Source organism: Dromaius novaehollandiae, chromosome 16, assembly GCF_036370855.1.
Source record: "Dromaius novaehollandiae isolate bDroNov1 chromosome 16, bDroNov1.hap1, whole genome shotgun sequence".
In the NCBI taxonomy this organism is placed as follows: Eukaryota; Metazoa; Chordata; class Aves; order Casuariiformes; family Dromaiidae; genus Dromaius; species Dromaius novaehollandiae.
The window spans coordinates 15,119,680-15,142,253 of NC_088113.1; the positions used below are offsets into that span (position 1 = coordinate 15,119,680).

A 22,574-nucleotide genomic window follows, 5' to 3' on the forward strand; every position below is an offset into this window, starting at 1 on the left:
AGAGGTCGGATGGGCATCTCCGTGTCAGCAAGAGGTTAAAAGCAGCCCCCTCCGTCCGCCTCTGTTTCTCCAGCTGGGATTAGTGCTGCAGTGCTGGAGGAGATGTCATTTTGGAGTGCAGAGGGTTAATTTACCCGTGCATGCATCAATAGCTATCATCACATGATGCAAAGAAAGAGCTTGAAACTTGGGATGTGTGCCAGAGCGCGCAGCATTACACGCACACCTCTGTTTTGCCCTCAGGGGCAATACGCAGTTTAGTGAGAGCAGAGATGCCAGTTTCTGTGCAGGTATTTCACATTATCACTTAGATTTGCCCCAGGGTAAAAAGGAGGAGGGAATCCTCCGTTTCAAAAGGATGTTCCAGTCCATGGGGCCACTGGGAATGTGTTTTCCTGAGTGCTATCTACAAGCAGCAGGAAACAAAAGACCCCCAAAAGGCTCAAACGGTGCTTTGTCACACACAAGCAAACCACAAAGAGCGCATTTATTTTTAACCTGCTGTTAAACCACAAGAATTAATCCACAATACTCAAACAGCATTTAAGCATTTAAGTAACATTAAAGCTCACTTTTTTTTTTTTTTGGAGTGCCTCACACAATAATTTATGGATGCTAGTGAAAACAGTAGCTGGGAAAAGGCTGCATTTTGGTATTTCAGCAGACATGAGGGGGCTGGTAAGTGAGCCTTCTGCTGCAGTTTGGTCAGTCATTAGGAGTTTATCAAGTGGTGAACTCCAAGGAAAGCAAAGTGTCTGCTCCAGACAGTCCCCAGAACCACGGAAAAGCTCCGAAGTCAGGCAGGGTGGGAAGACGGTAAGCAGGGAGATTAGCAGTTGTGAAAAAGGTGGGCAAAAAAATGTGGGTTTACTTTTGATTCTTATTTTCACCTTGTTTTGCGTAATCAACCTTCCTTTGAGCTTGCAAAGAATTTAAAAGCCGTGTGCTAAGGTCTGAGCGCACAAAACATTAAGGAAGGGCAAACTGAGTTAGGGGCTTACCAAGTGAGAGGTGCTCCACACTGATTGCCTGTGCGCAATTTTGGTCTGCAGTGGGGCTGAGAAATTAAACAAAAACAAAGCAAACAAAGAAAAAACCAAATTGCCTAGCTTTTGCCATAGGGTAAGAGCAGGCATGCAGGCTGCTACTGCGGAGCAGCTGGTGGCTGGTAAGAAAACCCCTTTACTGCTTCCATAAGAAAATGCCAGGACTGAAACGGGACCATGATAGAATGACTTCAAGATTGGGTAAAACTAACAGTACACACGTATTTTTAGGTTTTAACTAAAATAGTGAATATTTCAAGGAGAGAGAATTATCTCAGGGTGATATTTGTTTAAATAGAAAGTTCTGCCAGCTGAGAAAAAATTAGTTGGCAGAAAATTATGTATCACAGCAGTAATCTTTTTCTAAAATGTATTTTTATAGCAGCTTTTATCTGATACCTAAACTCTGTGAGGCAGAAGACAGCATTATTCTACAAAAGCACTCGAAGGTGAAATGATTAATCACAAATCATATTGATTCTGATTTTATTATATTCAGGGTTGTAAATCTGGAGTACAGTCTTTGAGGTAGTGAAGACGCTTTGGATTTACACCAGGTCAGCCTCTGGCCACCAGCCTAAAATAAAACTGGCGTTTCTCCTTCCTTATTTGGCCTCTTTTAAGCAAACAATAAACATTCTCAATCCAAAACTAAAATATCATTGTGATTATATTTTTAAAAGCAGATTCTTGCTTTTTGTAAGTAGTACCACTTGGTTTTGTGTTACTAAGGAGGAGTTTAATTCTGGTTAAAAAGGTGTATGCTTCAAGCCAAGAAGAAGAGTTTGGATGTGAGGTTGGGGGAGACACATGCTGATAGAAATCAAACTTTCTTTTAATGTATGGACATGTTTGACTTAAGGTTTTGGTCTGAGATCCTCTCTAATGTCTCATCCTACTGTTGAGTAGTTCAGCTGTTATAAAAATGTAGTTTAGCTGGTAGTTTAGATGCAATAGTTTAGAAGTCTGGACTCTGATTCAGGCTTCCCCTTTAGGAAAATGCCTGAATTTCTATTAGAAAAAAAATATATATATACTTTCTTTCTGTGGTTTTCTTCCTTCCTTGGAACACAGACTTTGTCGTAAGGTCTCTGTGTGAATTTAGTTCAGGTCCTACATACCCACGTCTGCGCTCCTGTGCTTGTAAAAGGGCACAGCAAACACTGATGTAACTCCATGGGAAACTGGGAATTGCTTCATTAGTGTTTTGGTTTGGAAGAGGCTACAGGCAAAGTGTGATTTCCAGGCAGGGCTGGGGGGGGCTGCTTTTCCAATTATATCATTTTCTAGATAGATTCACAAAGTGTGCAGTCAGTGTTAAAGAGGCAGTGAGAAGCCTGAATATTGCTGAGATAATAAATCGTCATGTGAAAGTCAGTAGGAATTGTTTCTTTAGCTGTGTGAGACGTGAAAACTGTGCTAGAGGCTACATCTCTCAGAGCTGCCCATTACCTAAATTCCCTTCAGCTCAGATGTAAATCCTTTTAAGAGACTGAAGATGCTTTGAAGTTGAAGAGTTGCTCCCAATGACAAATTTATATTTTTTTCTAAGCGTCATTAGTCCTTTACTGGTATTTCTCCCAACAACTCCCTCCCCCGGATTCTGTAAGATATAGCTTAAGTATAATGAAACAAGCCTGGAGTTATTAATATTTTTGAAACTGTCATCTCCTGATCTTTCATAAGTTTGTGATTGCTATTGTTATTCTTACTTTGATTTTTTACATCGTGTCCTCTTTAATGTTTTTGGAGTGTGTGAAAAATGAAGTTTTGAGAAGAGCAGATAACGACTCCTCAGAAGCGCGGGGTGCCCAGCAAGCAGCACCGCGTGAGGAGCTGTGCCTCCCCGTTCCGCCTTTCCCCAGAAAGTCTGCAACGGTGCAAACTGAAGTGAAAACTTTTTGCACATTCTCTGTGTGAGGTGACACTGAAAAGTCAACAGAAAAAATTAGGTCCGCGGAAGATTGCAGCCAGCACGTGCACATTATCGTAGAAATCACCTGCTGGCAGAAAGCTGTACTTTCAATTAACAGTGAATTCTTCTAAGAAGCTTGCTTTTATAATCTTTATATAGAAAATGATTTTTTTTTCTTCTTTTGGGGAAATCTAAAATCCTTTTTAAGGTTCTGTTTCATTTTTGGATGAAAAAATGTGACTTTGTTATAAAGGGCTTTTAGGAAGTAGATGTTTTGGAGTGAAAAAATCCGAAGGAGAGCAGTTTTGAAACTGCCAGTATGTTCCATGGGATTCCTCAAAACACATGTAAGCACAAACACACCCTCGTGTTCCCAAAGTGCCAGACTGCGGACAAATAGTTCCCGCTCGGATTAATAGGAGCTGTATGTCTAAAACTTGTGTGTGTCTAGGCCTTTCTTTTCCTGCACAGGGAGAGACTTCCTAGAAGGAAAATAATAGATTGTTAGGAAATTCCCAGAAGCTGGTCTTGAGCGTGGAGGTAAACTCACCGACCTGGTAGGAATCATAAATGTCATAACATTACTCTTCATAGGTGGCCCAGCTTATCTGCATGAGTTTTTGACTAGAGAAGAGTAAGCATATGTTCCATTTTTCCATATCTTCTTCTTTGTGGTTCTTATATTCTCAATACTTACGTGTTTACTGTTAGGATTAATTTATCTCAGGAATCGAGGGGTGGAGCTCTCAAGGAAAGATGAGCAAACAGCTGGAGAGCCCTGATGCCGGTTGCAGGTATTTCAGGTGGAAATTGCTTGGGCCCGGCCTCGTTTTGCTGCGCAGGAGGAAGGATGAGGCTTAGCGGCGTTGCAAACTTTAGGTTGGAGCATTCCCAAATTTCAAAAGCGTTTGGATTTTATTAATTATTCTTCTTTGAAAAGACAATCTGCTCAGATTCCATTTGGGTTTTATAGCTTTCAGGACTTCAGTTCTTGTAAACCATGAATATTAGGGCTTGGACACCATTTTGCCTTAAAGGGTTATTTAAAAATCTTAGGTCATTTTTCCTTTGTGAGATGAGTTGCTAAAAACAGAAAATACAGGATTTAGGCTTTTTTTCTTCTTCTACTTCTTCTTCACAGGGCTGGAGGTCATCATGACTAACCAAAAAGGTATTTCCAGGACCTGATACTGTTTTTCAAACTGTTCTATATTAAATATCATCCCTCTAGTGAAAGCTGTCAAAACACTTTCATTTAACCTTCACCAGTAGAAAAATCTTAGTGATGCCACATAACAAACATTATACAAATAACTGTCAGGGTTCATTAAATCTCCTTTGAAAAAAATTATTTTCTCCTATGCTTTGAGTATTTTAATTTTTTAAGGAATCATTTTTTAAGCTTTCTAGAGATGATTTGCTTCAGGAACATTTAGATCTGAGTATCACTAATTTTAATGGAAACTCTGAAATGCAGAATATTGGAGAGCAGATTCTTATTCCTCTTTATTTTGCCTGCACGCCTTTTCAGTGACACAAAAAGGATTGGCTATTGCTTCCGACCAAGCAGCCTCGGAGGCTCTCACGTCCATTCGGAAGAGCGTTGTGTCCGTGCTTGGGGCAGACGTGAATGAAAACTGAGTGCAGAGGCTTTTGGCAGCCCTGAATTATGCCAGGGCCTTTCAGCGCCTCTGACCACCGCAGCGCTGAAGCAGCCCATCTGCATCACGCATTGGCCCGTGAAACCAGCCCAGCTCAGGGATCCTCTGGCTAATGCAAGGATCGAGATTCTGGTTTAATTAATCTTGATGATTTGATTATTGTAATGCTTAGAAACCCTAGTTTGAGAGTCCTGGACAACACACACGACCAAAGGACCGCCCTATCCTCAAGGCAGGTCCAAGGCAGCAGGTGAAGAGACAGAAAAGCTAAGAAAAAAGAGCTAGGAAACAGTGAGACTGTATTGGTCTGCAGCACGAACAGGCAGCAATTTCTACTTCTCCGTTGTATTTTCTGTGAGGGTAGAACTAAATAAAGTGCTAATTCACACACATTCATACATCTAAGTATTGGAAGTACTACGGGGAAAACCTTCTGCCTGCATAAGAAACGTTGTCTAGGTGCTGGTCATGCCAACATAGCAAAAGCTGGTGCAATTACAGCAGTGCTAAACTGCGCGGCAGGATGGGGAAGCCCTGCGTGGAGGCTGGTGGCAGAGATCTTGGTGCTGCTTTGCTGGTGGCTGTGGGTCCATGCCAGGGATGCCGGTCATCCCTGTGCGTCCTCACAACTGTGACTACTTGGCACAGCCCTCCCGTCCTCGCCTGGGTAGCTGTTACCTTGCTCTTGAATTTCTGGTGTGCTAGTAAAGCTAGGAACAAAGCCAGCAGCACTTCAGATGTGATTCAGCCCGGCCCTGCAGGAGCGGGAGCCAGCACAGTGGCACAGGAGCAATCTCGCAAGGCCATCTGCTCCCAGCACCGCGGTCTAGCTTCCCCGCGTGCGCAGGTCAGCGCCGTCTTTTAGGTGATAAGATAAGGACCGCGCTGGACTTTGAATGCACTGACATTTGCTCCCAGAATAGATTAAAAAAATGACGCAGAAAGTTCCCAGAGATCTAAAAGCAGAAACATGTGTTGGAATATGAGTACAGGCTTTTTCTTCTTAACTAAATTGAGCAGTAGGAGATAGGAGTTTGGGTGACCCCTTCCTCACAGTGGGTGTTAGGCAGACTCAGGCTTTAAGCACTTCCTTAAGGACTGTCAGGAGACTGGAATATAATTCAGTCAAACAGGGCAGCGCAAGCAGCAATGTCAAGGGAAGGATTTTATGTTTCAGTTTAAGTGAATCCATTTGTTTTCTTTTTAATGAGAACAGCACTGCGAGTCACAAAGAGTTAGAAATGAGCTCAGCAACTGGAAACTCAAAAGCAGAAATCCTACTGCTCCTCTGGCGGATGTTCGTGCGTCGCTGTTGTAATGACTATTTCAGTCATCCAAGGGGTGTCTCCGATTAGCCCTGCCTTGCCGCGACTCTACCTGTATGGATCATTTTAATCCGATGATCCTTAGATTGCCCATCTCTAAGAAAAGGTTGTAGTCCTGCTCTCCTTCGCATCTGAGATTTGCTGAAAAAATGCAGCATAGAAAGATCGGCACACGTTATTAGTCAGAATGCAATGTAGCTTTTGTTTTACGTACTTGGTGGTAAGTATGGAAAACTTTCTAAAGGAGGCAGGGTGAAGCTGGCGGTGAGGCAGGAGCCGAGGGACCGGGGGTTTCGCACCCTGAGCAAGCCGACGGCCACGGAGGCGGGCACGGGACTCCGCTCTTACCCGTAGCTCCAAGGTTAAGTTGGAGCAATGCAAGGAGCCCTGGTTACATGTAGAGTTTCTACATTAGTAAATTTTTCTCTATTCCCATCTATGAATTTCTAGAGTTACATGTTTTTAAAGAAGCAATGCTCCTTTTATTCTAAGATATATGCAGTTTCATTGTTTTGCTGTTCAGTCTCTGTACCCTGTGGTGGTAAAACTTGGAGAGACAGCTAACCAAGCCGGGAGACTTTTCCAGAGTACTGTCGACCAGATTATTTATGTCCATTACAAAAATAACTGGATTTTCTGAGTATCCGTCTTGTGGGGCACTCTTAGCTCAATGCAATATTTTCATCATGAATAACCAATTAGAAAACTCATCCTTGCAAAACTGTGTTAAAACGCCCATTTGGGGAAATTGCAACCATTAGCACCAAGGCAAAATACACTCCAACTTTACATTTCAAACAGTCGTATGATTTTATGCACTATAAAAGTTATACCATTTATTAACTGGACTTGTTTAAATGTTTGATTTGACTGCAGATTCCTAGCTGAGGTTCCAGTGCAGATGGTATTGCACATTTGTCTTGGCTGTCTCAGAACAGAGTTGCCTGGAAGTCCTGGTTTATGGGCAGGCCCTGGGTCTGTCTACCCTGTCGCCACCCCTCAGAGCACATGAGGATGGAGCGAATGTGACCTTTCTCAAGGCCTTGCTGAGAATCTGCAGGACAGGAGTGTCCCCCACTGTATACATGAAGGGATTGAACTAGACACTTGCCCAGTGAGGTCCAGGCTCTTGCAACCAGGCAGAGAGCACTTCCAGTTTAGACTGAAGGGGCTAATTTGCTTCAGCTGTTCAACACCTGTAAGTCGGGAAATTTATTTTGGTGCTTGAATAGAGAGAGGTTTTTAAGGTCACAAAATCTCATGGACTTTGGTAAGGAAGATTTTCCTTAAAAACCTTTATGGCTATGATTTAACTCAAAACTCAAAGACTGGAAGTACAAGACATGGGGCCAGATTCTATTTCGACAGATATTTGGCCATTCCTGATCCTTATGCTTGTTCTACCCATGATGTTGAGGCTAGAGTTGGGCCTGCTTAGTTTTCTTCTGATTGTCTTGGTGGAGCATAATTATTTAGCTTCTTAGAAGTGAGCTAAATTTTAGGCTGTTCTCATATGACTGCGGGAAAAGTCCTGAAGATATTTCCTCTTCTGCATTGAAATTGTAGACTGCATTGCCAGAAATGCACGGCATGATCCCTTTTGTGAAGAGCAGACAAGATGGCAGCTCAAGGAATATCATCAATATTAATTTTGTTGTTGTTGTTGTTATTGATGTGCTTTTAGAGATCGTGAGGTGAAATTTGCTATACCGGGTGCTTTGTGAGCCTGAAGGTCACTGATTGCAAGACCTGTTGGACAAGTGGGAGGGCTGTCTGCCCACCATGCAGGGACGCAGGCTGGGGCTATTGGGGCTAAAGCAGGGGGGATTTTGCCCATGTAGCAGTGACACCAACCCAACAGCCTGTGGGCAGGGGCTGCAGGTCAACCCCTTCCCACGCTACCTGATGGGACTTCGCTCACATGCATCCTCTGAGCAAAGGTTTTCTCCAAAAAACCCTGAGAAGCCTCTTTTCTGAGTATATTTGTAGTTGCTGTTGTTGTGACACTGAGGGGCTTGAATAAAGCTCAGAATCACATGGAGTGTTTCAGTCAACATGTTTTTGGGTTTGGGTTTTTTTTTTAATATTACTCTTAAAAAGATTCTGGAGTTAGCTGTGTGGCAGCCAGCAACAGTTACTTCCTTCCACATCAGTACATGTAGGAGCATCTATTTTAGCAGGGAGAAAACAAAAATCACACTAACTTGATTTTCCCTTTGATCCCTCATATTTCCTACATGCTTTTCTCTCTGTTTATCGCATCTGACATAATTCCTTTGGTCAGATTTTATGCCTGAAGTCATTTAGGCCAATTTTAGCTTCTTTTTTTCAGGGCTTTGACATCTCAAGCAACTTAATCTAGGTCAGTAAAGTACCTGCTGTTGAAAGGAATTTTCTTGAGTAATGTTTTGATGTCGGAAGGGCCTTCCTTGGCATGCACGGGTCGCAGGTCACTCAGTGCGTACTGTACGGAAAGGGCAAGCCACTACTTGTTAAATATTGGTCAAAAAGCAGTCTTTGGTAATATATATTCAGATGTTAAATCCTTTTAAATAAAGTGCTTTGCGATTTTTAAAAAGCTGAGGTGCCGTATTGTAAAAATTCCAGCAGGGTTTTCTTGGGGAAGAATGGGTAAATAAAACACTTGGGTTCAGGAGCACACCACGGAAGTAGCAATGATACTGGTTTCAAGTAATTCCCAGACAAAACCTAACTGCAGAATTACTACCCTGTGATCCCAGTAGGTTTGTTCATGGGAACAGGATCTGGCCCTGTGGAGTATAACAGACCATAGGTGACTCATAGCAGGAACGAACCTGATTTAGTTAGTATCAACACTGCTAACTTTTGCATCAAGTTCATGGCTTCAATCTTCTGTTTTTCAACTACTTTAAAGTGCATTTTTGAGTACCTTTATCATAGCCCTCCAAAGCTTGACAAATCCTGGCCGGTGAGGGCTGTACAGCTTTTCTGCATCCTGGCCTTTCACAGCCATGGCTCTTGCAAATGGCCAGCTCAGCCCCAGTACGATGGCAGTGGGCCTGGCTAATTATTTTTGTAGCCAAGGCAAAAATAACAACTGCCACAACTAGGGGGAAACTGAAGAAAAAGACAAGACATTGCATGAGCACCAGAATTGAAAAAGTTTTTTTTCTGGGTTTTTGTTTCATGATTGATTTAATCTTGCATCTGAGAACGCGAAGCTTCAAATGAAGCTTTTCCTGTTGTTGGGTCCGGGCATTTGCAGGGACCTCTCTTACATACCTAGCCACCTGTTTTCACAAGAACTGAAGGAATTTAAATGACTATTTATCCATCCTTCTGTCAGATTTGATTAAGAAGGGTTCAGTCATAACTGAGGTGGGTCAGAGGCATACAGGCAAAAACTCAGCAAAATGTATTTTTGCAGCTCAGTTCTCAATGACCCGAAAAAGCATTTTGCCCAGTCTTTTCCTTGAATTTTAGAAGAGATATTGTGAATTACATTTATCTGTTTTTGCACTTATTTCAAAAGAGGCACAAGCCAATATTTCAGCACTGGTTTAGGACATTCCCTGAAAAATCTAATTTGAATGACATTGCTGGAAACTAAAGTGATTATGTATGTGCTTATTTAGCTCATCACTCAGTAGTCTATCAGTAGTACACTAACAAGTAGTGATATTTTTGCCCTTTTAAATTGACTTGCCTTAATTTGTTACATTTGGTTAGCTGGTTTCTAGTGGATTCAAAGTATGACACAATCGTTCTCAAATTATGCTCTGCAGAGCATTTTTTGGTGAGCTTCATCGAACCCATGGTCATGAGATGCTCTTTTCCCTCATTTCCAGTTGAGAAGTTGTATTATGAGACTCTAAAAATATATTCACATGTTTTCGTTAAATAGTTTCTCCATGGTAGCAATTGTTATAGTTGCTGTGTTCATCTCTTTGATCGCTATTGGGAGGCGTGGTGGCTTTTAGATTTGGGATTTGGAGTGGTGGTGATTGGAAATAGATGAAGAATGGGGCCAATCCAAATATGTGTTTGCATGAAGGATATATTTTTTGTGGGAGAAAGAGAAGTCTATTTATGTGTATATTAAAGGAAATGAGACTCACATAAATTGGTTTTGCCTTTTCTTCCTTCTGTGAACTTTTCAAGTAGAAGGATTTATTTAATGCATTTATTTTTAAACTTATGAAAATCAAGGGTGTGGAATTTATTTTGGAAAGTCTTACATGTATGCATAAAAGGTTTCAGTAGGCAAAAAATACCTTAAATTGTGAGTGTTACATTTTAGCAGACCTCTTTTATCCAAACATTTCTTTAGGCATGAGTTACATAGGAGGTTGCCAAAACAAAGCTTTGAACACCCAGGGTAAAACACTCTTCCTTCTTCTACTTGCTCAGCTTTCCTCTTGTAGGAAATGAGATTATGAGAGCTCACCATTCAGTAGGTTTTTCCGTTACCATGCTCTTTTAATCTAGACAGTATCAAAAATCTAATACAAAAAAAAAGGAAAATGTATATTAAATGAATGAATATATAAATACAGAAGGGTTTTGGATCACAATTTTAAAAAGTGGAAAAGAATAAAATAGGTGCTTTTTTCTTGTCTAATGCTTCTTTCATAGGTCAATTTTAAGATATCATTTCAATTCTGAGTATGTCTCAAAAGTCCTCCTCTAACCAGGATGGTCAAAGACTGATTTGCCTTTCTTGGAGTATTTCTGAGATACATTAAAAAATGCCTGAATGGGTGGAAAAATTTAAGCTCTGTCCCCCAAAATTACACATATGAGAACAGAATATAAAACTATAACCTGGAAGTGAATTGAAGTATCTTCTTCTATAATTTTAAATGTTTTAAATTGAGTCATTTTTAATAGTATAGTACAGTGAAATACCCAAATGAAAAAAATTTAATTTCAATTTTGAAAACTAGACAGTTTTCGTTTTAGAAATGCTGCAAAAATGGTTGGAGAGTTTAAAAATTTTATTTCAAGCTTATTACTTGAGAAACTTCTCTGCTGGAAAACTTCTGGGAGGACTGTTCCCATATTCTCCTGACCTGATTTACCATCCAGTTGCCTGCTCTTGCCTCGGTTTAATGAGTCTCTCTTTATGTCTTATCTCCTCAGAGCAGCAATTGCTGGGAGGTTTTATGTCCAGTGTTGTTTTTCTCAGTTTCAGTTGTTTCTTATCCTAGCAAACTACTGACTAGTCCGAAGTGACAGTTAATCCCATTTCAGGTGCTACATGCTGACTTATACACTAAGTGCCCAAACTGTCCAGTTATGGCTTCACAGTGCATTTTAATGGTAGTTGGTGTTTCCTGGAGATGGTCACCTGAGCTGAAATCTTGGTGTCATTCAAGGAAAAGGCAGAATTCTCTCGGATTTATTTCTTCAGCTTGTTCTTTTCTGGGGGGTTTAAAGTGAACCTTCATCCTCCTTACATCTATCAGCTATACAGCTTACATTACAGTCCACACAAAGAGTAAAGAGTGGCTGAGTAAAGTCAAGAAGGTAAATTAGAATCATCTACTTTCCAAAGCCTCTCTTGTCTCTGTAAAACAATGCCCGCTTCTGCCTCCCAGGCTGTGACTAATTCTCCAGCAGTCCTTTCTTTCCAAGTAAAACTCTCTTGTAGGCTGACTGTATTTTAACGAGCAAATGCACTGAAGTTTGACTTTACAGGATTTGTTTTTTTCCTGTTCACTTCAGTGGCAGTGAGAATGTAAGAGACAGAAAGTTGAGAATAAGAGTCCAAATGTGGATGTTGAAGGATGGTCAGACTTTTTAAATGCTGTGTGATTTTGAAATAGCTTTGGTCATAGCATGTGTACAGTTAATTGGGGTTCATAATTGAGAATGTTTAGTACTAGCATATCCACTGGAGGCCTTTGTGAGGAGGCATATGTTGAGCGCTCTGGATGTTCCTTAGAAAACCATCATGTCCCTTCTTTGGGGACAAGCAAGATGAGGGGTGTGAGGACAAGCTCTGGAGGGCTGAAAATGGAAGGCTGTGACTCTGTCACAGCCCTCCCTTTTGCAGCCGTAGGAACAGGAGTCTCCAGGGGGCTGGAGATTTGCCATGTGGAGGGATATAGAAGAGCACATTTTGCTGAGCTGCTTGCATTCAACAGAAATCAGATGGATTTCCACCTGGTTCAGAGAGCCTGGTCAGAGGAAAGAGTTAAAAGGATGGCACTGGGGTCAAACATGCAGAAAAGTGTTGTCGTTGAAATCCTTGTTATGAAATGTTTGATGTCTTCCATAGTTTAACGGTGAGCTCTACTTTGATGTAGGAAAATGCTAATCTCCCTTTGGAAGTGCACATCAGGCACTGTCAGACTTTCTCTCAGACAGTGCTTAGAGGGAAATAGGCTCTTACAACACCCCAACTGGTTGGTGAAAGAGAAGTAACATTTATTTGAAAGAACAGAGGCATGTTGACCACCTCTAATTCTAATACATTTGACACCTATTTAGGCTGATTTAGGCCAAAGTAATTGAACCTGCTTTTCTAGTGATTCCACTTGCTGCCCTGAGACCTGCTGTTCCTATTTGCTTTTCAAAAATTTAGGGAATCCCTTTGATCACTGATGGCCATGAAGACCACATCCTCCATAAGACATCCTTTTCCATTAAAAATCACCAACCAATTGCACATTCAGCTACAGAATAACTGTTAATTCCAGCAGTTGCTTTAAATTGTGTCAGAATGAAAGGGACCAGAAAAGGCCACCTCTGTCTTTTCTTGTTGGTGTCTTGTGTTGTCTTGTTGGTGCGAGATCTTGTTAGAGTAAGACCACTTTGGCCTACCCAAGCACCCACCATGCCAGAGGGTCATGCGGTGTCCGATGGCATGGCTGCAGAGGCGCTCTGTGAGGAACTAGAGGAAAACCCCATTTTATACTCCGAATGGTTTCCTTGCTTTGCTTGTTTTGATCTGATGTGGTTGCCTTCTGCCTTTTTTGGACGGCAGCAGCTGGTGCAGCGTCGGACAGAAATAGCAAGGAATCTGCTTTTGGCCGAGGCTCTGGTGGTTCCCTTGCTGCAGGGGGAGCTGGCTCGCGAGCCGCCTTTCCCCGCGTCGTTGCTCTGCGAACAACAAACCCATCAGCACGGAGGTCGTCACGGCAAAGGATGGAGACTGGGCGGCCGTGTGCGTGCGTGCGTGTGGCCTGGGGTGTGTGCTCCCGACTTCTGAGCAAGGGCGCTCAGCAGTGGGAATCTGCTGACCTGGGGTGTTTGTAATTCAAAATTCACGTTGCTAAATGCTGCCTAATAACAGCAATAATCCAAACTGAAGCGCTGATCGCACAGGGAGTTCCCTGCCAACAGGCGCCTCTTGAAGCTGGCACTGCCTCTGACCGGCCCGACCATCAGCCGGTGCTGGGCATTTTATTTCCCCTCAGAGTAGGTTGTTTCCTGCTATTGCTTGACCACCCTACCTCGGACCAAAATCTGAAGCTGTCTGTTTGCTTGGAGTTGTGTTAGTTTGGCCAGCCCAGATTTCTTTGCTGCTCCCCATAAAAAATCTGGGACACTTCTTAAACTGGTGGTTCCTGGGCTGTCAGACTCCAGACACTTCTGTAAGGACAAAGCACTGCTTATTCAGCCCCATCTGGTCTCAGAAACCAAGGCCTCCTTCATGCTAATTGTTTCATCGTCGGCCATCAAGAATAGTGCTGGGAACAATGGTTACTATGGAGCAGGATTTAAGGAAAACAGAGATCCTGTTTATACGGGCAAAAAGCAAATGTGTCTGAAAAACTTAACATGGTTTAAGCTGCAACATGACTATGAGTGATTTTAAAAAGTATATGGAAAATTAAAAGGAATTTCAATTAACTCATGCTAACTGAACTTCTTCAATTCAAAGCATCTTTTTCAGTGCCTGTGGACAGGATCCACAACCTCCTGTACACAAGGAAGGGTCTTGGGGTGAAAAGGGGGGAGTATAATCTGAAGTTTTCATATAATCTTGTAATTCTATCCTAAAAAATCTCCATGAGGACAATTATTCCAATATTCAAAAGTGTTTGCATATTAGCAATGATCTTACTGGACTTTCTTTTCATAGTCACTTTTTGATTCTTGTTTGTTAGTTCAGGAATGTTGAAAATAAGAGAAGAAACCTGCATGTGTCTTCCACTCCCCCATGCACTTTGTTTTCTTGTTCGCTAGCAAACCTTTCAAGATTTGTATTTGTTTTATTTGCTTGTTTTTATTAGCTGTTGGCTCTTGTATCTCCCAGTGTCTTAAAACTATGCAGGATAAAGGTCTGAATATTCAGATAGTTTGAGCATCCTTAATTTGGTGGCTGTTTTATTTATGCCTTGGTTGTAAGAGCATTGGAGGAGTAAACATGTTGGCAGCATATCAAACCTCTGAGACAGTACCTTGTAATATCAGTGCTGCTATTGGCCATGCAAACCTGAATGGCTTCTTCAATAACATTTCTGACAAGGAAAATCACAGACACAAATGTAGCTGATATGCTTCAAATTTAACATCTTGTCCCTTGGACATAGTGCCTGAGCCCTAAAATGCAAACAAATCAGCCCTTCACCAGCAGATGCTTATGTGCTAAATCCTGCTTTTCCTTGGCTTCAACAAACATCAGCAAACATCTTGGCAATATAGTGCAAGAGATTACATGTTATATATGGGCGGCAAGCATATAATGGAGCAGAGGGAGGGACCATATCTGTTCCTGATGAAAACAGAATGCTAAGTGTTATGCCATTAGTCATGTGAAATGCACCCCACACCAGCCTCATGGTCAAAGCTAATGCTCAGGGGTGTCTTGTCAGGGCTTGGAAAGCTTAAACCTCATCGGGTGTGTAAATTGGTGGGCAGATGGGACTTGACTTACCTTGACTGGGACTTCTTCTAATAGATGATTTGCTTATTTTGATATTCATTTTCTGCCTCCTCCCTCTACTCCCAGCAGTTCATGACTTGAGCGGATAAAACATTGGTTAAAAATGGCAAACACTTAACTGAAAAAATAGTTAATATAAAATAATGTCATATTTTTAGATCTTGCAATTGTCTCTCTAGGGGCAGTAATTTGCTGTTTCCTATAGTGGCTAACATATATTTAGAGTGATTTTTTTTTTCACGTTACATGTAGGACATCACTTTACACTGAAGTTGCTTTTCTTACTTTCCATCCCAGTAAAACTCCCACAGATGAAAGCTTGTCTCACGCAAAAGAACTGTTGAAAAGCTGTTTCTATGGACATAAAATCTGACATGATGATAATCTGAAACTGCTCACTCCCCAAGGATGACAAAACTCCAGGAACTTCAAAGCAAAGAAAGAACTGCCAGAGGGGAAATTGTAATTAAAATTAGATAACCTGTATGAAAAGCATCCAATTTGTAGTCTATAAAAGCGTTTCAGAACCACAGTTCTTCAGCCCCAGGACCATAGCTGTAATAATTATCTCAAGACTTTAACACTGGAATCAAAACATGTTAATTTGTTAATGAGTCAGTATGTAGCAGCAAGGAAAAGATTCTGACAAGGGAATACAAACATATAGACTGCATTTCTATTTTTAAACAAATGTACTGCTTAAGTCAAATTGAAGCTGTGGTTGCTGTGAAAGTGTCCCATCCCTTCCTGAGAATGTGGTTTTTAACTGAGCGAATGGGCCCATTCTCTGAGCTTGTCGGCCGGCACCGTTGGCCTAGGTGGTTTCTGCAGGAGCACAGGGCTGCTGTCCCACCGGCACTACGCTGGGGCCTTGGAGGGGAGCAGGGATTGCCCCCTCCACAGCTCCCCCTCGCTTGAGCCATCTGAGGCCCACAGTCACACAACTGCCCCAGAGCTACAAGAGCGATGAAGTATGTGGAACAAGGCAAGCAAGCCCTTTTGGCTCTCCTCACCGGTGAGGAATGGCCTTCATTTTTCACCTGCCTAGAGTAGATAGATAGATGCCAGACTAAGGATCATATTGAGGTCTTCTGGCCCGAAGATGTATGAGATCTCAAAAAGCACAGAGAAACCTTGAACATAGCTGAGAAGATCGATTTCTTCTTGTTTCCTCACTTACCCAGCACAGAGCACATCCACCCTCTGGTCTGCAAGAGCTAATCCGCAAACCTGGCTTTTCTCCAAAGTGATTGTGCTCTTAGTCATTGCAGGCCCTCCCATCAGGGCTGAGACGGAGGCTTCCCTGTTACTGTGCCAACACAGTGCATCAAAAATATTATTTCCAGTTAACTATTGTATACCTCAGATTAGCAGAGGATTAAGGACTTCTCTGAGAATTTGGGTTGTTGAGGGGTTGGAGGCAGAAGTGCAGTGGTGGAAGTCTGGAATGGAAAGAAAAGTCCAAAGAGAAATAAGAAAAAGCAGGATTAAGGTGGCAAGAGAAATCGGAAGATGGAGAGGAGGAAGTGAGGAAAAGAAAAATAGCTGTGAGGAGGAGAAGTAGAGGACTAAAGAAGTCAGAAAACTGATGGTATTTACATGGATTGGGTCTTCTTAATTAAAAAAAAGGCCAGGTCTATACTTAAATAATTTCTTTTTCTTTCCTTCTCTGTTGTGCTAGTGCAGTCATCCTTAATACAAGAGGAGATCTACACTGTCACGTAGTGCAGAACTCAGGGAAGTTTAAGGCTGAAATAGTCCTCTCTGTCACTTGGCTGCTGAGTCCCCCGTCACTGATCTGGGACGACCCTGCTAGTATTTCTGGAAGGAGGTGGTCAACTCACCTGGCATGCCAGCCTGCAGCTTTGGTAGACCCAAGGAAACCCTGTGGTGTGATAGCAGAATGAGTTGCCTGGAAATTAGGGAGTCAGGAAGAATGACCAGATCTATCAATGCCCAAAACCATCAAAGTCCCTTTCATATTATTTATTGCCAAGTCCTTTCTCTTTTCTTTAGTCAGTAAAATCTGGGGTCTAAAGGTGCATCCAAAACTACCTGCATCTCATTCATCTCTGCTCATTCAGCAGCTTGCTATATTGTTCTCTGAATGAGCCTGGCCTTTACACATGGCCTTTGCTTGCAAACATTTATAATTATAAAATGCGCATTATATCATTTTTGCTTAAGGCAAAAATATTCTAGTGATCTGATTTTAAATGTATGGAGTTTTTCATGCTTGTCTCTATTTGTGGGAGCAGTGACTCCAGGTGTTGCTATTATTAACACTGTTATGAATGCTAGTTGTGTTTTGTTGCAACACTTATCTTTTAGCCTAACATCCCAAGGCACTTTCTGAAAAAAAGTTGTTCCAGATCAGTTGTACTAGATATGAATACATATTCCTATAGCCAGGGATTCACCTTTATCTGGGAACCATAGATTGCTTGCTACTGCGTGTGCCCCAAATTCAGGAGATTTGGATTCCATTTTTAGTTTTTATAAAGGCTTTTTGTTTTGGAAAAAAGGTTGTCCAAAGGTTAAAGCCCTCCTCTGGGAGTAGTAGGTGGTGAGGCAAAGGAGTCAGCTGCCAGCTTCTTTGCCTTTCCGAACCTTTATCTATAAGGCAGATGCTTCACATCCTCCCAGTACTGCCCCACGCACTGTCAGGCTGCGAGTGATTCAGGGCCAGGAGAAACATCAGGTGACTCAGGTGGAGCAGAAAAGCTTCTGGACTCGCTCACAGCCACACTGTCTCCTCCCAGAGATTGCTGGCTATTAGGTGGTACAAAGAGGATCCGGGAACTGCCTGAGTCACGAAAGTGCTGGCCAGTACCAGGTTCGAGGATCGCCCGTGTGTTGTCCTGCCCCGTGCTCCACACTGTGCCTTACAGCAGAGCAGTTGTCCCTGAGCCCAGGAAAAGTCACGGAGGAATGCAGCCTGTTCACTGCCACCCCAGTTGGAAACACCCTTTCCTACCCTACCTTTGCTATTCTTTTTTGCGTGTTTTCCTGTGTGATCACTAGCATCCGTTGTTTTCAATGGCATTTAGGCACCTGTCTGTGGAGGATCTGGGATTTCCACTCACTGGCTCTGGGCAACCAGGGGCAGCTCAGTCCAAGCTACACAGCAGGGTGGGACCTGGATGTCCCCATTCAGAGCTTCTCCCATGCAGACTGCTTTCCAAAGAAACGAATACAGGCATGCAGTCTGGATGGGACGTCAAGATGGGAGACGACTCATTTGAAATGGAGACAACAGCATCATACCTGTGTGCCTAGTCATGCTATGGATTTACTTATACAACAAGATGGGAGGTGGAAGTAGGGACTTTTCAAGGACTCTGTCCCTTCTGGAAGGTTTTCATACATCACGTCCCCCCTCAGTAATGCACGCTATTTGGCATGAGTTTGATGCATGAGGGAAAGGGACATGGTGTGGCATTGTCAGTGTCTACACTGCTGAGGAACCAGAAGAACAGAGGGCATCAGGTGTCTCCCACACAATAAATGGCATAGATAAATATCATCAGTTATAACAGCATGTACAAGAGACTTAAATAACCTGGTGAAGACTTTCATTCAAGACATAGGGACAGCAATGTCTACCTACATCAAAGAGGGTGATTTTAATTATGCCTAACGATGGGTAAATATGTATTGTTCATTTATTATTTGCTGTTCTGCTCTGGCCTGGAAAGGGATATTCGATGGGGCTTTATTATCAGCCATCCTTCTGTTCCACCTAAAATGTGGAGGGTCGTACCAATCCCCTGAATCACTCACTAAGCAGCATTGTTTGGGTTTGGTTTAGGATGTTTCTCAAATTCAAGTTGAGGCTGGTTTGATGTTTTGCTCTTCAAAGTTATTCACCACCCAGCCCTTTTGTGGCTCCATGGAGTTCAGAAGCTGGCACTAGAGCCATGTGATGTATCTGAGCTTTCGCAATAGCAGCCAAACAAATTAATCTTTTCCAAAGATGCAATGTGGAAGACTATTGCGCCTTCTATTTTTATGGCAGTGTTTTTGCTTTATTCCACGCTCGAACTCTAAGCTTCATTCTGTGCCATTTCCTTGCCTAGGATCCTGAATAACTCCTTACATGCTGAAGCAATAATATGATACCTTCTAATTCTAGTCCTGTAGACCAGGGCTATATGCCAGGCTAGCATTTTCTATGAAAAATCCAAGCTGACCTACAACCTCACTAGCATTCTCATTTCCACATACCTTTTATTTGAAGGTCACACTATGGAATACTAACTTTTTAATTAAAAAAATAGAAACAGAACCATGGAGCTGTGCCTCGTATTCCAGGCTGTCAGTGTCAGCTGAGCCATGTTACACAACATAAATGACTGGACTGTTGGAATTAGAGAACAGTGATAAATAATAATGAGCTCTTTTATAGCATTGTCCATTTGAGAACAAACATTAACCACACAAACATTCCTACATTCCTAGCCAAACAAAAAGGTAAACATTATTACACCATCCTTACGGTAGAAGTCATGTAGCATGTCCCAGCTGAATTATAGGCAAATCCAAAGATCACTTCCTCTGGACTGTCCCCACTTTAATTGTAGCAGACTATCCCTAGTACATCTAAGCATAAAACATGGAGCCAGAATTCCTGCTTGACAATAACGTTTCCTCCCTCGCAAAGCCGGAGCTAGCTGTGGCCCCAAACAATTGCAGCACAAGTATTTACACAAGTGCTTACATTTGCAGTGGCAGTGGGTGTGCAGGAAAACACATGTTGGATAAATCCTCATTCCACTGAGGAAGGACAAAAAGCTGTGCCCCATTGCTTAGCCATGGCAGGAGTCCTGAGTTAAAGGTAGGTGCTACACAGTATTCTGTAGCAAGCACATGATGCAGCTGTGAATCCACTGCGGGATGAAGGCAAGGAATGGCTGTAGCCAGCTTCTAAGTCTTTTGCGTTGCCCGTGGGCCAAAAGTGTTACTTCAGGAGGAACTAAAATAAGCAATCGTGTTAATAGTGATTTTGCTGGTGGCCCGGACAGTGTGGAGCATCATCAGTGGGAAGTCCGGCTCTCCCAGTCTAGCTAGCGAGCTGTCTCAGTGGTGGGGATGTGAAGGCAGCGAGGTCTCAGGAAAGGCCGGCCGGGACCTCCACCAGGCCTTGCGGGCAGAAGGGCTGCCTGGGCGCCTCGGGGGTCTCCCGGAGGCCGTTCCAGCTGAGCCACCACCGGAGGCGAGCTCAACCCTTCGCGCCCAGCCGGCGGCTTCCCAGCAGGCACAAGGGGAAGCTGGAGTCGCTCTTTCTGATGGCTGCTTCAGTGCAAATAGGGGGTGAATCTCTCCCCTTGTGAATCACGTAAAATGGAAAATACCACTCTTAAATAAGAGATACCATCAGTCTGCAACGAGCAAAACTTTGTTAGTACAAGAATAAGACATTCTTCTTAATCCTGTCCTTGCTGAAAGAAGTTTATTCAAGTATTTATCTAACCTTGTATTTAACCAGGAAATCCAGCTGAGCTAATCACTTTCTGCCAAAGAAGTATTTGGGCGCTCGTCTGCCATGACACTTTTGAGTGATTCTGTACACTCTGACCATGCTTTTAATGGTTTAATCACACCCAGAAAGAGCCACACATTTTTCAATGATGTTTCCTTCAGAAAATCAAAGAGCATTGTCATCAGAGAAGACTTAAGAAAATGTTGTGTGTTATTTGTAGAGGTGACGCCTGAAAATGAGAGGTCAAGGAGTTCTACCTCACATGCTTTGTAGGGACCTTCTCTTTTTCCATTTAAGTCCATTCATTCATATCCTGTGCTTTACACCTTTAGCCTGAAATAATGTTCTCTCCTACCGAAATTTTAAAAAAGATGCTCAGTTTTAAGCCATAACCGCTAAGAATTTGATGGTTTAGTTACCGCTATAAATATTTTGCCTCAGAAATAATATATGTAGTGTGCTTTGCTGTGTGTCTTCTCTTAAATAGCAAGATATTCCTTGTACAGACACATATGCACACACGCTCAGCTTGTAATGAAGTCATAGGTAGGACGATGTAACAGGATTAAGAAGCTATATTTTCCACAGAGAGGGAATTATATGGATAACAGCAGTTGGAGGAACTCTGGATTTGCAGTTATTCTGGGTAGGGCGGACAAAAAGCCTCAAGGATAGCGGCCTCGGGATCTGTGCTGGAAAACCCGACTAAAGGGGCAATGAGGAGGGTGAAGCTTTGCCGATGAAGAGCACCGGCCTGGTCCTAGCGCTCTCCCTGCCTCCCCCGCAGCAGAGGGCAAGTCTCGTGCCTCAGTTTCCCTGCAGGCGAAACAGTGCTGGTTAAACTGGCCTCGTTCAAGGTCTGTGGATGGACAGTACCGGGAAAGGCTGCTCGCAGCGCTGGTCGGTGGTGCTGCCTTGTTTGAACTAGCTCTCCCCCCGCCTCCTCCAGGGCGCTCCTCTATCACGGGTGTCGAAACCGGGGCAGGAGTGCAAAAAAGTCCTGGGTGGCCCTTGGATTTCACCACCTCCTCTCACCTCCCACCAGAGCGAAGGGACTCGCGTGTTAGGAGCATCCAAAAAAAGGGAAAAAAGGGCAGACGCTTCCGACCCATCCTCCCCTCGTCTGGCAGAAGGATTATTCAACAATAGTAACTGTCGAATAAGTAGCTGCCGTCGCCCCTCCGTTGTCCCCTGCACATCGGTGCCATTCGGGTCACGTGGCGGCGAGGTCCATGCCGGCACGACTCGTCTCCGAGCCCTCGAGGTGCGTCGTGGGGATGCCCGGCGCCCGCGCGGGTCTGGCACGGACCTCAGCACCCATCGCTTCCCCACGCTCGTGGGGAACCGGCCAGCAGGCAACGGCCCCCGAGGGATGCTGAACCCCCTCGGTCTCCCCTGGGAAAAGCCGCGGAGCGAGTCCTCTGGCAGCCTCAGCCCCCGCGGGGTCGGCCCTGCAGCCGGAGCGCCGCGGACGTGGCCGCAGGGCGACGGGAGCAGCTGGACGCGCGGCAGTGCGGCGGGCGCGTTGTCTTCACGCCAGCGCGGGAAGAGTTAAAACCGAGTGTGCGACGCCGGCACGCTGAAACGACCCAGCCGCAGTGGGAGCGAGCTCTCCCCTTCGCCGGCAGCACCGATCCGGGCTGTTAGGCTTTAATAAAGTGTGGCCAGTATTTTAATAAAGTGTGGCTAGTATATTATCCAACATGCTTTTACAATTACTGCAGAAACAAGGACAGGAACTTCATTAACGCTTTACAGGGGAAAGAAAGCTGTGCTACGGGCAAATGATATATTGCTATTGTGACTGTAGGTGTCCCGCGTTGAAGAAAACAGGGAAAAATCCCGGGGAAGGGAGTAATTACACTGTCAGCAAACGTGTTTGTGTTAGCAATGAGCTACGCCTTCCCAAGTCCCGCAGCGGCTGGGAGCCTGCGTCGCGCCACGGCACATTGCTGGGACAGAAGGTGACTCCATAAACACAGCACGAGCCGCAACGCCGGAGACAAAGCTCCTGCAGGGAAAAAACCAGGCAGAATCGTTTACAAAGTGGGTTTTCCAGGCGGCTGCAGCAGCCATTGGCAGGGTTACGCTCACCGCCTCTAAGAGGGAGGTGAGCTGCTTTGACACAGCGCAGGTGAGGTGCCGCTCGTGGGCTGCGTGTCAGGCAGGATTAGCTGCTTGGCAAATTATCAAAGCCAACTGATAGCGAAACAAGTTGGGACTCTCCTACAGTGGCAGTTTAAAACTAGGTGTAACTTCACCCAAAA

The 22,574-nt window shown here is 43.6% G+C and overlaps 1 long non-coding RNA gene across 5 annotated transcripts in view; it reads left to right on the forward strand.

The window, feature by feature from the left end:
- The window catches only part of LOC112984205 (uncharacterized), a 134,987-nt gene that overhangs the window by 76,747 nt on the left and 35,666 nt on the right, over nt 1-22,574 (forward strand). For 3 of the 5 annotated variants that reach the window (XR_003259420.2, XR_003259419.2, XR_010391928.1), the window contains exon 1: nt 718-816. The exons of the other annotated variants lie outside the window; for them this stretch is intronic. This is a non-coding gene — a long non-coding RNA (uncharacterized LOC112984205). Of the gene's footprint in view, nt 1-717; nt 817-22,574 lie in introns of those variants that run through there. 5 annotated transcript variants of the gene reach the window in all.